The 14,652-nt window shown below is 38.6% G+C and overlaps 1 protein-coding gene across 2 annotated transcripts in view; it reads left to right on the top strand.

Moving 5' to 3' along the window:
* The window catches only part of LRP12 (LDL receptor related protein 12), a 79,267-nt gene that overhangs the window by 43,317 nt on the left and 21,298 nt on the right, over window positions 1-14,652 (top strand). The gene's annotated exons all lie outside the window — the stretch shown is intronic.

The raw sequence follows: 14,652 nt of genomic DNA, 5'->3' as shown, positions 1-14,652 counted from the left end.
TATTTAACATTTTATAGAATATATTTTTTACATAGTTATTTTAATGCCTGTATAAAATTTCCATCCTGTGGCTATATTGTAATGTTGTTAAACATATCAATGGATTCTTTTCCAATGGGTTCTCCCTAGTCTGTATCGTGTTGCAAGGAACATATTAATATACATTTAGCCCTTTTTTAATTTCTGAGATTATAGCCCTTTTTTAATTTCTGAGATTATTTCTTTAGCATAGATTTCTAGAATTGGAATTTCTGTATCAAACGTCATAAATAATGTAGTGACTCTAGAAACCTTTTGTCAGATTGCCTTCAAAAAGGATTGTATTGATCTACACAGCTATCTGCAAGGTATGAGAGCACTTACACTGCATATAATGCATGTTTTTCCGGTTTAACTGTTTTCTTACTATGTTTCTATTAAAGTCCCAACCTTTTATTTTCCCCAAACTGTTCAGAAATGTAACTGTTTATTTCTCCTCTTGATTCATGGCCTGGAGTTGTGACATTGCAAAGAATAAAAGAATAGGATTGGCTTTTATGGTTAGGCAAGAACTACTCTGAAATTTAAAAATGATTTTCTGGTGGCTAGTAGGAACAAATGTTGGGGCATGTGCTTTCTCGATTAGAAAGTTTTTATGTATGAAGTTTAACACGTTATTCCCAATTCACCAGTGATACAGCTGCTAAATGTTCGTACCTCATAACATCCGTAGCTAAAAGCTCTACCTGAGGTTAGCCTGATCTTGAGTCTACTTTACATTTGACTTCAAATCTTTTGTTAGGCAAGGCTGAAGTTTCTGGGTGTGGTGAAAGAGAGTTATCTGCTTGGGAAGTTTCTTTCTTAATCCTTGTTCATATTAACTGAATTAGCAGAGTATAGAAAATAGTAGTTGTTAGATGTTGTTCTTCCTATGTTCTGTCAGAATTTTTATTTCGTCAAAATCATCACCCTTTCTTGCTTTTGCGTTTTTTCATTTTATAGTTCCTATTCTAGTACTCAAAGGCCTAGCACACTGCTGGTCCTATAAGTCTTTTTAAACTAATAATTTAGTTGTGGCCTTTTAAGGTAGGAGATATTATTTTCTAAATTGCAGTAGTTTGCTTACAGATTGTTTAGCAACATTTTACAGAAGTGTGGAGCACTATAGTAAAATGGCTTTTGTTTTAACCACAGTTAAATAATAATACAGTAATTTGAACTTTCTATGGAAGAACATCTAGTCTGGTAATACTTTTATTATTCTAGAATTTTCAGATCTTCCAAACAAAAAGTCTGAAAGGAAATGAAGCTTAACCTATAATTATTTGATAGCAGTTTACAGCTTTTTTTTTTAATGTAGAAAAGTTGCATGAATTAAGCAGCAGGTGCCCCTTTGTACCTTTCCTGTTATTTTGTTATTTTCAGTTATTCAGTTAAATACCTGGACCTCTTGCTAAACTTATGAAAAAGAATTTCACCAATTCTTTTGTCCAATACAGTGTCTTTTATCCATGTTTCAAACGGAGAGAAAAAAGAAAGCTTATATATTTTAGGGTTTTTAGGATTTTAGAATATAAAAATAGAACTTAGTGTGAACCCAAGAAACTGTCCTTCAAATGAAGAAAGTGAGTGGAGAATACAAGACAGAGTACATTTTTTTAAAAAACCAACAACACATTAGTTTAGGAAAGTATTAACTTTTGAAGGCATTGCCTGCCTTCAGAGTTTATTTTTGAGACACTTCAGCTTTTGGAGTAGAGCATTCCCTGTAAGTTTTAGAAAAGAAAGTAATGGTAGTATTATATAGTACTATAGTATATAGTATTATATAGTACTGTAGTATATAGTATTAAAAAGTTTATATATTATAAATGTTTATTATATTATATATTATACTTTTATATGTAATATCATATGCTATGTAATTAAATATTGTTTATAACATTTTATTATACAATAATATATTTTATGTGAAGCATTTACATAGTCATAACATTTCATATGTTATCACATTTACTGAACAATGACATATTTATAGCAAGATTGTTATATCTTATAATTGTTTATTACTATAATAAACAATAAATAAACTCAACAGCAGAACATTAAATGTACCAGGACCATACACAGAACAGGTTGTAATGTGACAGAAGTGTGCGATGCTTAGATGGTAGAAGTGAAGTTTATCTGCTCAGGTGAGTGGGCCAGATCCATTGAAGGTAAAAAACAAGTTGCATTCAAACATTTGACATTTTCTTTTCCATTCTTTAACTTTGAGAATAAACCTTTTTTTACTTTGAGAATAATTCTTCAGTGTGAGATCATGTTAAATTTTTGTACTTTTGCTAAGGCATGGATTTAAAGATACTATGCATCTGTTGTGCAAAAGCCAGTCACTTAGCAGGTAGGCAAACTGACTTTTGGTTTTCAAGTTGACTAACAGACCAATCAATACAAGTTAGGGGGTGGTTTGATCTTAAGCTGCAGTGATAGAAATACAGTATCCAGAACAAAGTCCATCATAGTTCTGTACTCCTCCCTAACAGAGTCTGATATTAGTTTTGTTTCTGGGTATCACCCTTGACAGAAGACACCAAGACTGGAACACTCTCAGAAGAACATGTGAGTATACTAAAAACTATATCAAGGCTGATAGAAATGAATTAGAAAATTGTGAACTCCAAGGCCAATTTATCTTTGCTCATGTGCTGATTCTGCCTTACCTCTTCTATGTTTCCAGCAAGAATCACAGTAAACTTCAGAAATTAATAGTTTTTCCCATTCAGGAAATAGAAGTCGTAGTTTGCTTAGCATTTCATTCACCTGGAGTGCTTAAATTTAGAAAATGTAGTAACATATCAATCGTTTTTATGCTCTTCCAGGAAATAAATTGCCCTTTTATGTCCTTTTAAAAAAAGACAGGGCTTCCCTGGTGGCGCAGTGGTTGGGAGTCCGCCTGCCGATGCGGGGGACACGGGTTCGTGCCCCGGTCTGGGAGGATCCCACATGCCGCGGAGCGGTTGGGCCCGTGAGCCATGGCCGTTGGGCCTGCGCGTCCGGAGCCTGTGCTCCGCAGCGGGAGAGGCCACAACAGTGAGAGGCCCGCATACAGCAAAAAAAAAAAAAAAAAAAAAAAAAAAAAAGACAGAAAAGGTTGAATCTTCTGTATTCATTTTATCTTATGCTTTGGTAGCAAACTTCAAAATTACTCTTGCCCTTAGAAGTTTTAGGATAAAGCTAGATAGCTAGTTCCATTAAGAGTACTCTCCTGGGGCTTCCCTCGTGGCGCAGTGGTTGAGAGTCCGCCTGCCGATGCAGGGGACGCGGGTTCGTGCCCCGGTTCAGGAAGATCCCACATGCCGCGAAGCGGCTGGGCCCATGAGCCATGGCCACTGAGCCTGCGCGTCTGGAGCCTGTGCTCCGCAACGGGAGAGGCCACAACAGTGAGAGGCCCGCATACCGCAAAAAAAAAAAAAAAAAGAGTACTCTTCTGATCTTATTCATATTGTGCTGTGACGCTATTACAACTTAAAAAACTGTTTTTTCTATTTTTCCTTCTATCTTTTTCCATATTTTGTACCTACCTTGACTTTTTAAAATATATATTATTTTACTGCCATGTAGCCTCTGATTATTATTTGTTTGTTCTGGACATTAGTGAGCTTTAGGAAAGCAAGGAATTACCTGCCTTGAATAGAGTTGAGGACCAAGTGAATATTTTGGTCCTTAAAAAAACACTAAAAATAATAGGAATAAAGATATTGCAGTGTTCATTCTTAAGTATCTGTACTAATACAGAGGAATGAATATCCATTTAATATTCATTCTGGATATAGGATATCCTGCTTGCCATAGAAATGTATGATTTCTGGAAATAAGTCTGCAAGTAATGAAAGAGTATCCGGAGTGTGAGTGATAAATTAATATAAAGTTTTCTGCTTGCACTGATTTTTAACTTTATTTATTTATTTATTTTTAATTAAAAAAAAATTTTTAACCAGTTAAGTTTAATTTTATTTTTTTCTGCTTTATAACAAATTTAATCAGTTATACATATACATATGTTCCCATATCCCCTCCCTTTTGCGTCTCCCTCCCACCTTCACTATCCCACCCCTCCAGGCGGTTACAAAGCACCGAGCTGATCTCCCTGTGCTATGCGACTGCTTCCCACTAGCTATCTATTTTACGTTTGGTAGTGTATATATGTCCATGCCACTCTCTCACTTCGTCCCATCTTACCCTCCCCCCTCCCCATGCCCTCAAGTCCATTCTCTATGTCTGCATCTTTATTCCTGTCCTGCCCTTAGGTTCTTCAGAACCTTTTTTTTTTTTTTTAGATTCCATATATATGTGTTAGCATATAGTATTTGTTTTTCTCTTTCTGACTTATTTCACTATGTATGACAAATTCCATCCACCTCACTACAAATAACTCAATTTCGTTTCTTTTTATGGCTGTAATATTCCATTGTATATATGTGCCACATCTTCTTTATTCATTCATCTGTCGATGGACACTTAGGTTGCTTCCATGTCCTGGCTATTGTAACTAGAGCTTCAGTGAATATTGTGGTACATGACCCTTTTTGAACTATGGTTCTCTCAGGGTATATGCCCAGTAGTGGGATGGCTGGGTCGTATGGTAGTTCTATTTTTAGTTTTTTAAGGAACCTCCATACTGTTCTCCATAGTGGCTGTATCAATTTACATTCCCACCAACAGTGCAAGGGGGTTTCCTTTTCTCATGCTCTCCAGCATTTACTGTTTGTAGATTTTCTGATGATGGCCATTCTGACCGGTGTGAGGTGATACCTCATTGTAGTTTTGATTTGCATTTCTCTAATGATTACTGATGTTGAGCATCCTTTCATGTGTTTGTTGGCAATCTGTATATCTTCTTTGGAGAAATGTCTGTTTAGGTCTTCTACCCATTTTTGGATTGGGTTGTTTGTTTTTTTGATATTGAGCTGCATGAGCTGCTTGTATATTTTGGAGATTAATCTTTTGTCACTTGCTTCGTTTGCAAATATTTTCTCCCATTCTGAGTGTTGTCTTTTCGTTTCCCTGGTGGCGCAGCAGTTAAGAATCCGCCTGCCAATGCAGGGGACACGGGTTTGAGCCCTGGTCTGGAAAGATCCCACATGCTGTGGAGCAACTAAGCCTGGGTGCCACAGCTACTGAGGCTGTGCTCTAGAGACTGCAAGCCACAACTACTGAGCCCATGTGCCACAACTACTGAAGCCCGCGCACCTAGAACCCGTGCTCTGCAACAAAGAGAAGCCACTGCCATGAGAAGCCCAAACACCACAACGAAGAGTAAACCCCGCTCACCACAACTAGAGAAAGCCCAAGTGCAGCCAAAAATAAAAATAAATAAAATAAATAATTTAATTAAAAAATTCTGTTTATGCTTTCCTTTGCTGTGCAAAAGCTTTTAAGTTTCATTAGGTCCCATTTGTTTATTTTTGTTTTTATTTCCATTTCTATAGGAGGTGGGTCAAAAAGGATCTTGCTGTGATTTATGTCATAGAGTGTTCTCCGTATGTTTTCCTCTAAGAATTTTATAGTGTCTGGACTGACATTTAGGTCTTTAATCCATTTTGAGTTTATTTTTGTGTATGGTGTTAGGGAGTGTTCTAATTTCATTCTTTTACATGTAGCTGTCCAGTTTTCCCAGCACCACTTATTGAAGAGGCTGTCTTTTCTCCATTGTATATTCTTGCCTCCTTTATCAAAGATAAGGTGACCATATGTGCGTGGGTTTATCTCTAGGCTTTCTGTCCTGTTTCATTAATCTATATTTCTGTTTTTATGCCAGTACCATATTGTCTTGATTATTGTAGCTTTGTAGTAGTCTGAAGTCAGAGAGCCTGATTCCTCCAGCTCCATTTTTCTTCCTCAAGATTGCTTTGGCTATTCGGGATCTTTTGTGTTTCCATACAAAATATGAAATTTTTTGTTCTAGTTCTGTGAAGAATGCCATTGGTGGTTTGATAGGGATTGCATTGAATCTGTAGATTGTTTTTGGTAGTATAGTGATTTTCACAGTGTTGATTCTTCCAATCCAAGAACATGGATCTCTCCATCTGTTTGTATCATCTTTAATTTCTTTTATCAGTGTCTTTTAGCTTTCTGCATACAGGTCTTTTGTCTCCTTAGGTAGGTTTATACCTAGGTATTTTATTCTTTTTGTTACAGTGGTAAATGGGAGTGTTTCCTTAATTTCTCTTTCAGATTTTTCATCATTAGTGTATAGGAATGCAAGAGATTTCTGTGCATTAATTTTGTATCCTGCAACTTTACCAAATTCATTGATTAGCTCTAGTAATTTTCTGGTAGCATCTTTAGGATTCTCTATGTGTAGTATCATGTCATCTGCAAACAGTGACAGTTGTACTTCTTCTTTTCCCATTTGGATTCCTTTTATTTCTTTTTCTTTGCTGTGGCTAAAACTTCCAACACTATATTGAGTAATAGTGGTGAGAGTGGGCAACCTTGTCTTGTTCCTGGTCTTAGTGGAAATGGTTTCAGTTTTTCACCATTGGGAACGATGCTGGCTGTGGGTTTCTCATATATGGCCTTTATTATGTTGAGGTAAGTTCCCTCTGTGCCTACTTTCTGGAGGGTTTTTATCATAAATGGGTGTTGAATATTGTCTAAAGCTTTTTCTACATCTTTTGAGATGATCATATGGTTTTTCTCCTTCAATTTGTTAATATGGTCTATCACATTGATTGATTTGCATATATTGAAGAATCCTTGCATTCCTGGGATAAACCCCACTTGATCATTGTGTGTGATCCTTTTAATGTGTTGTTGAATTCTGTTTGCTAGTATTTTGTTGAGGATTTCTGCATCTATGTTCATCAGTGATATTGGCCTGTAGTTTTCTTTTTTTGTGGCATCTTTGTCTGGTTTTGGTATCAGGGTGATGATGGCCTCATAGAACGAGTTTAGGAGTGTTCCCCCCTCTGGTATATTTTGTAAGAGTTTGAGAAGGATGGGCGTTAGCTCTTCTCTAAATGTTTGATAGAACTGGCCTGTGAAGCCATCTGGTCCTGGGCTTTTGTTTGTTGGAAGAGTTTTAATCACAGTTTCAGTTTCAGTGCTTGTGATTGGTCTGTTTATATTTTCTGTTTCTTCCTGGTTCAGAACTGCTTTTGCTGTATCCCATAGTTTTTTGGGTCGTCGTGTTTTCATTGTCATTTGTTTCTAGTATTTTTTGATTTCCTCTTTGATTTCTTCAGTGATCTCTTGGTTATTTAGTAGTATATTGCTTAGCCTCCATGTGTTTGTATTTTTTACAGCGTTTTTCCTGTAATTGATATCTAATCTAATAACGTTGTGGTCAGAAAAGATACTTGATATGATTTCAGTTTTCTGAAATTTACCAAGGCTTGATTTGTGACCCAATATATGATCTATCCTGGAGAATGTTCCATGAGCGCTTGAGAAGAAAGTGTAATCTGCTGTTTTTGGATGGAATGTCCAATAAATATCAATTAAGTCCATCTTGTTTAATGTATCATTTAAAGCTTGTGATTCCTTATTTATTTTCATTTTGGATGATCTGTCCATTGGTGAAGGTGGGGTGTTAAAGTCCCCTACTATGATTGTGTTACTGTTGATTTCCCCTTTTATGGCTGTTAGCATTTGCCTTATGTATTGAGGTGCTCCTATGTTGGGTGCATAAATATTTACATTTGTTATATCTTCTTCTTGGATTGACCCCTTTATCGTTACATAGTGTCCTTCTTTGTCTCTTGTAATAGTCTTTATTTTAAAGTCTATTTTGTCTGATATGAGAATTGCTACTCCAGCATTCTTTTGATTTCCATTTGCATGGAATATCTTTTTCCATCCCCTCACTTTCAGTCCCTAGGTCTGAAGTGGGTCTCTTGTAGACAGCATATATATGGGTCTTATTTTTGTATCCATTCAGCCAGTCTGTGTCTTTTGGTGGGAGCATTTAATCCATTTACATTAAAGGTAGTTATCGATATGTATGTACCTATTACCATTTTCTTAATTGTTTTGGGTTTATTATTGTAAGTCTTTTCCTTCTCTTGTGTTTCCTGCCTAGAGAAGTTCCTTTAGCATTTGTTGTAGAGCTGGTTTGGTGGTGCCGAATTCTCTTAGCTTTTGCTTGTCTGTAAAGGTTTTAATTTCTCCATCAAATCTGAATGAGATCCTTGCTGGGTAGAGTAATCTTGGTTGTAAGTTTTTCCCTTTCATCACTTTAAGATATGTCCTGCCACTCCCTTCTGGCTTGCAGAGTTTCTGCTGAAAGATCAGCTGTTAACCTTATGGGGATTCCCTTGTATGTTAATTGTTGCTTTCCCTTGCTGCTTTTAATATTTTTTCTGTGTATTTAATTTTTGATAGTTTGATTAGTATGTGTCTTGGCGTGTTTCTCCTTGGGTTTATCCTGTATGGGCCTCTCTGTGTTTCCTGGAGTTGATTATTTCCTTTCCCATGTTAGGGAAGTTTTCAACTATAATCTCTTCACATATTTTCTCAGTCCCTTTTTTTTTCTCTTCTTCTTCTGGGACCCCTAGAATTCGAATGTTGGTGTGTTTAATGTTGTCCCAGAGGTCTCTGAGACTGTCCTCAATTCTTTTCATTCTTTTTTCTTTATTCTGCTCTGTGGTAGTTATTTCCACTATTTTATCTTCCAGGTCACTTATCTGTTCTTCTGCCTCAGCTTTTCTGCTATTGATTCCTTCTAGAGAATTTTAAATTTCATTTATTGTGTTGTTCATCATTGATTGTTTGCTCTTTAGTTCTTCTAGGTCCTTGTGAAACGTTTCTTGTATTTTCTCCATTCTGTTTCCAAGATTTTGGATCATCTTTACTATCATTACTCTGAGTTCTTTTTCAGCAGACTGCCTATTTCCTCTTCATTTGTTTGGTCTAGTTGGTTTTTACCTTGCTCCTTCATCTGCTGTGTATTTCTCTGACTTCTCATTTTGCTTAACTTACTGTGTTTGGGGTCTCCGTTTCACAGGCTGCAGGTTCATAATTCCTGTTGTTTTTAGTGTCTGCTCCCAGTGGGTAAGGTTGGTTCAGTGCATTGTGTAGGCTTCCTGGACGAGGGGACTGGTGCCTATGTTCTGGTGGATTAGGCTGGATCTTGTCTTTCTGGTGGGCAGGTCCACGTCTGGTGGTGTGTTTTTGGGTGTCTCTGACCTTATTATGATTTTAGGCATCCTCTCTGCTAAGGGTGGGGCTCTGTTCCTGTCTTGCTAGTTGTTTGGCATAGGGTCTCCAGCACTGTATCTTGCTGGTCGTTGAGTGGAGGTGGGTCTTAGCATTGAGATGGAGATCTCTGGGAGAGCTTTCGCCATTTGATATTATGTGGAGCCGGGAGATCTCTGGTGGACCAATGTCCAGCACTCAGCTCTCCCACCTCAGAGGCTCAGGCCTGACACCCGGCCGGAGCACCAAGCCCCTGTCAGCCACACAGCTCAGAAGAAAAGGGAGAAAAGAAAGAGAGAGGGAGGGAGGAAGGAAGGGAGAAAGAGAGAGAGAGAAAGAAAGTTATTAAAATATTAAAAAATTAGTAAAAATTAAAAAGTAATAAAAAAGAGAGAAAGAAGAGAGCAACGAAACCAAAAAGCAAATCCACCAGTGATAACAAGCACTAAAAACTATACTAAAAAAAAAAAAACGGACAGTCAGTAGTACCCTAGGACAAATGACAAAAGCAAAGCTGTACAGACAAAATCACACAAAGAAGTATACACATACACACTCACAAAAAGAGAAAAAGAACGAAAAAATATATATATATATAAAATTACAAGAAGAGAGCAACCAAATCAATAAACAAATCTACAAATGCTAATAAGCTCTAAATACTAAACTAAGATAAATGTAAAACAGAAACAAATTAGATGCAGAAAGGAAACCCCAAGTCTACAGTTGCTCCCAAAGTCCACCGCCTCAATTTTGGGACGATTTGTTGTCTATTCAGGTATTCCACAGATGCAGGGTACATCAAGTTGATTGTGGAGATTTAATCCGCTGCTCCTGAGGCTGCTGGGAGAGATTTCCCTTTCTCTTCTTTGTTCGCACAGCTCCTGGGGCTCAGCTTTGGATTTGGACCCGCCTCTGCGTGTAGGTCGCCTGAGGGCATCTGTTCTTCGCTCAGACAGGACGGGGTTAAAGGAGCAGCTGATTAGGGGGCTCTGGTTCACTCAGGCCCGGGGGGAGGAAGGGGTATGGAATGCGGGGCAGAGGCCGGTGTGATGGTGCAACAGGCTGAGTGCCATTAGTTCTTCCGGGGAAGTTGTTCCTGGATCACGGGACCTGGCAGTGGCGGACTGCACAGGCTCCAGGGAGGGGCGGTGTGGATAGTGACCTGTGCTCGCACACAGGCTTCTTGGTGGCGGCAGCAGCAGCCTTAGCGTCTCATGCCCGTCTCTGGGGTCCGCGCTGATAGCTGCGGCTTGCACCCGTCTCTGGAGCTCGTTTAGGCGGTGCTCTGAATCCCCTTTCCTCAAACACCCCAAAACAATGGTCTCTTGCCTCTTCAGCAGCTCCAGACTTTTCCCCAGACTCGCTCCCGGCCAGCCGTGGTGCACTAACCCCCTGCAGGCTGTGTTCACACAGCCAACCCCAGTCCTCTCCCTGGGATCCGACCGAAGCCCGAGCCTCAGCTCCCAGCCCCCGCCTGCCCCGGCAGGTTAGCAGACAAGCCTCTCGGGCTGGTGAGTGCCGGTCGGCACCGATCCTCTGTGCGGGAATCTCTCCGCTTTGCCCTCCGCACCCCTGTTGCTGCGCTCTCCTCCGCGGCTCCTAAGCTTTCCCCCTCTGCCACCCGCAGTCTCCACCCACGAAGGGGCTTCTAGTGTGTGGAAACCTTTCCTCCTTCATGGCTCCTTCCCACTGGTGCAGGTCCCGTCCCTATTCTTTTGTCTCTGTTTATTCTTTTTTCTTTTGTCCTACCCAGGTACGTGGGGAGTTTCTTGCCTTTTGGGAGGTCTGAGGTCTTCTGTCAGCATTCAGTAGGTGTTCTGTAGGAGTTGTTCCACATGTAGATGTAGTTTTGATGTGTTTGTGGGGAGGAAGGTGATCTCCGCGTCTTACTCCTCTGCCATCTTGAAGATGCCCCCTGATTCTTACCTTTTAAATGATAATTAAAAGCTTTCTCATCTTGGCCAGTAAATATTGCTATTAGAGTGCTACTACTTAGTTCCCTAAAAAGAAAAGTTCAGTTTGCTGACTTTTTGAAAAAATTGGAATGAAATTTGGAGTAATTCTCAGGGATAGTACCACGTCCAACCTCTGTCTCCTTCCGGCTCAGTCCATCCTTAGTATGTTGACTGTTCTGACATTTCCATTATGACAGCTCAGGTATTAAAGGAGTCAAAGAAATCAAGATGCTAAGTGTGAGCAACAAACCCAGTCAAGGGCTTCCCTGGTGGTGCAGTGGTTGAGAGTCCGCCTGCCGATGCAGGGGACACAGGCTCATGCCCCAGTCCGGGAAGATCCCACATGCCGCAGAGTGGCTGGGCCCGTGAGCCATGGCCGCTGAGCCTGCGCGTCCGGAGCCTGTGCTCCGCAACGGGAGAAGCCACAACAGTGAGAGGCCTGCGTACCGCAAAAAAAAAAAAAAAAAAAAAAAAAAAAAACCCAGTCAAGTTGCAAGAAGAGGATTTTCAAACTGAAGGAGTTTCTTCCTGGCCAGGACTTCTTTGGTTCCCTGTTGAGTAGCAGGGCTGAGCTGTGTCATACGGGGCACAGCCTGCCAAAGGACCACTCTTGTACTTCCACGTCATTCATCTTGCAGATTCTGATACTCACTTGGTACTTGCCCTGTGTTGTCAGTGACCCATGGCCTTCATACTAAGTATGCTTGCTTTGTAAACTGACCAATCTGTCCAGTATTAAGCATCTTTAAGAACACAACCACTTTTCATTAATCACCCAGGCTTCTCTACTTTCCTCTTCTCTGTTTCTCTTTCCTTTGAAATAGTTCCCTCAGCATTCACTGCATACCCTTATTGCTTCTATTCTGCCCCATTCCCTAATCAGCTAACCTATAGTTAATGTATATATGTATGTTTTATTATTAAAGAAAGTTCTAGAATCCTGTTTACTAAGTCATTTTTTTTAATTCCAAAGAGACTAAGAAGCAGTTTTCTCCTGCCTGCAGTCCCCATATAGATTTGTAGCAAATAGGAATCAGTCTTTAGAAGCTTTAAATCTAAGTATACCCTCTTTCTCTGTGTTATCATAGATCCTATACCTTTTCTCTCCACATTAATATAGGACCAAGACATTTTTTACCAAAACAGACCGTTTTTATCTTTATTGAAATTCTATTGAGGCAGCTTTCCATCCACTCCCTGATAATTATTCCAGGTGTCATAGGGAGCTCCCTTGTGGGCAGGAGGACTCAGAAATAGAGGACTCAGAAAGCCAGTTGGAAGATCGGGGCAGATGTATAGGAGATAAAGCAAGCCTTGATTTAAGAGGTGGTGAAGGCAGCCTCAGGTTCTGACTTTGAGATTTCTAGTTTTAGTTTCTGTGAGCTTTATTTCCTTGAGATTGCTTGTGGTATTCTTAAAGTAAGTGTCCTTTTTACTTGAATTAGGTGAAATGACCATTCCTGTTGCCAAATATGATGCCTAAGATAATAACAGTTCAGAATATAGAATAAAGAGAAGGATTTGAGAAACACACAGTTCTGATCATGTTGAATTTGAAGTTGCAATGTCCAGTGGGCCCTTGATTATGCAAAATCTCTGGGTTAAAGGTTTTTAAACTCATGAACTATAGATCATAGTGGAAATGTAGGAGTGAATGAGATCTTCCATAGAGAGTGAGAAGAGTAGAAGGCTTGGGCATGAACCATGAACACCAGTATATCAGGAGCTCTCTGAAGAAGAAGGATCTAGTGCTAGAGAACTAACACTGAATAATCTGAGTTAGAAGAACCAGAAGAGTGATGTCAGCAAAGTCAAGGTAGTACAGTATCAAGAGGAAAAAAATCACTGTCAGGTGCTCTGGAAAGATCAGGTACCATTGGGAGTGAGGGTACATTTGATTTGGTGGTGAGCTCAGTGATGGCCTTTGCTTGCTAACACAGTTCTTAAGGGGTAAAGGTAAGAATTGGAAGTGTGATCTCAGTGGGTCAAAGAGAAAATGCAAAGTGATGAAATGCGAAAAAAATGTATCAATGCATCCTGATAAGTATCAGAAATGTAGTGGAAATATATTATGATGATGAGGGGGGCCATAATTTAGGGCTGAAATAGACCTTAGAGATATCCAAACAGCAACTCCTTATTTTAACACATGAGGAAACCAAGTCTTAAAAAGGTTTAGTAGTTTATTCTGTGGCAAAGCTAATAGTGGCAGATAGAACAGATGGCATCTAGGTCTTCTGATTCCAAATCTGCCAGTATATATAGGCAAACTCTAAGCTCAAAAGGGAGGGAAATTTTTTTATGATTTTTAATGTTTATCACACTGAGCATTTGGATTTATTCTTTCTCATATATAAAAGGGAATAAGTTACGGTTCTGCTAGGGTATATGAATCTACATGCCCAATGTATTAATATTGTACGTATAAAAATGTTGATAAAAAGCCACTGGCTGGATCTAAAACAAAATGCCAAACTCAGTCATGTTGCAAAATTTAAGCAAAATATGTATTCATAACCCATTAAGAGAAAATAATTTTGTTTTTGATTGGGGAGACTCATTAATATTTTTAAATAATGTTATATAAGTACTAAGTGAATTAAAAATGTAAAATACTGAATCTTAAAATAACCACTCCTATTTACGAGTGGTATGTCTTATCCTTTGGCAATTGTGTGAAAATAAAGTATTCACAACAGTATTTTTGAGCATCCATACCAGATCATCATTTCTTTAGTCTTTGGTATAAGAGCACCACCTATGGGTTTCTCAGATGTTTGGGGAAAAAAAATTTAAGCAAAACCTAATAACATTATTTCTAGTTTTTCCCTATAATTAGTCTATCCATCTCCATTTATTTAAAGGTTAAGAGTTGTTTGCTTTGTCATAGATTATTCCCAGCCAGTTTTTGGATGTGTCTCACTGCTGTTAGATCAGCTAATAAGTATTTCAGTACTTATATGCCATTTACAGTGTTATACTTGTAAGTTAAACACAGTTTAACTCAAAATTGTATTATTCTCTTTAATGTAAATGAATCTTTTAATGAAAATGAACAGTTTTCTACATCCTGGGGGAGAGATGATAATAGTTTTTGCCAGTTTATTTGTATGTTTGTATCTTCATGAACTTAAGAATTTGTTCAGTATACTGCTACAAAATGCTTTGGCAAGAGGAGATAAAGAAAGAAAAAAGGTCTTATAAATGATTTAGGGCATCTTTTCATTAATTATTGTGATAATAACTCATTAGAACAAGGTTGGAGGCAAAACTCTGGCACTTCAGTGTTAATAAGCCCAAAATAGAATCACATTTGGATAAATTTAGTCTTTTTCTAAAGTATCAAATTACACTTTTTTGTAAGGGAAATTTTACTCTTAATGAAATTTAACCAAAAGAAAATTGGAAGCTTTGTGTGTGGGCAATAAGATGTGTGCTAGGCTCTTGATATATTATATCCTTGTGTTTTATGCCATGAATCTCTGTGTTTGAAAAGTGATTAAAATCAAGATCC

Source organism: Mesoplodon bidens (assembly GCF_964165515.1).
Source record: "Mesoplodon bidens genome assembly, chromosome: 16".
Lineage (NCBI taxonomy): Eukaryota > Metazoa > Chordata > Mammalia > Artiodactyla > Ziphiidae > Mesoplodon > Mesoplodon bidens.
This window is presented reverse-complemented; position numbering and strand designations above follow the sequence as displayed.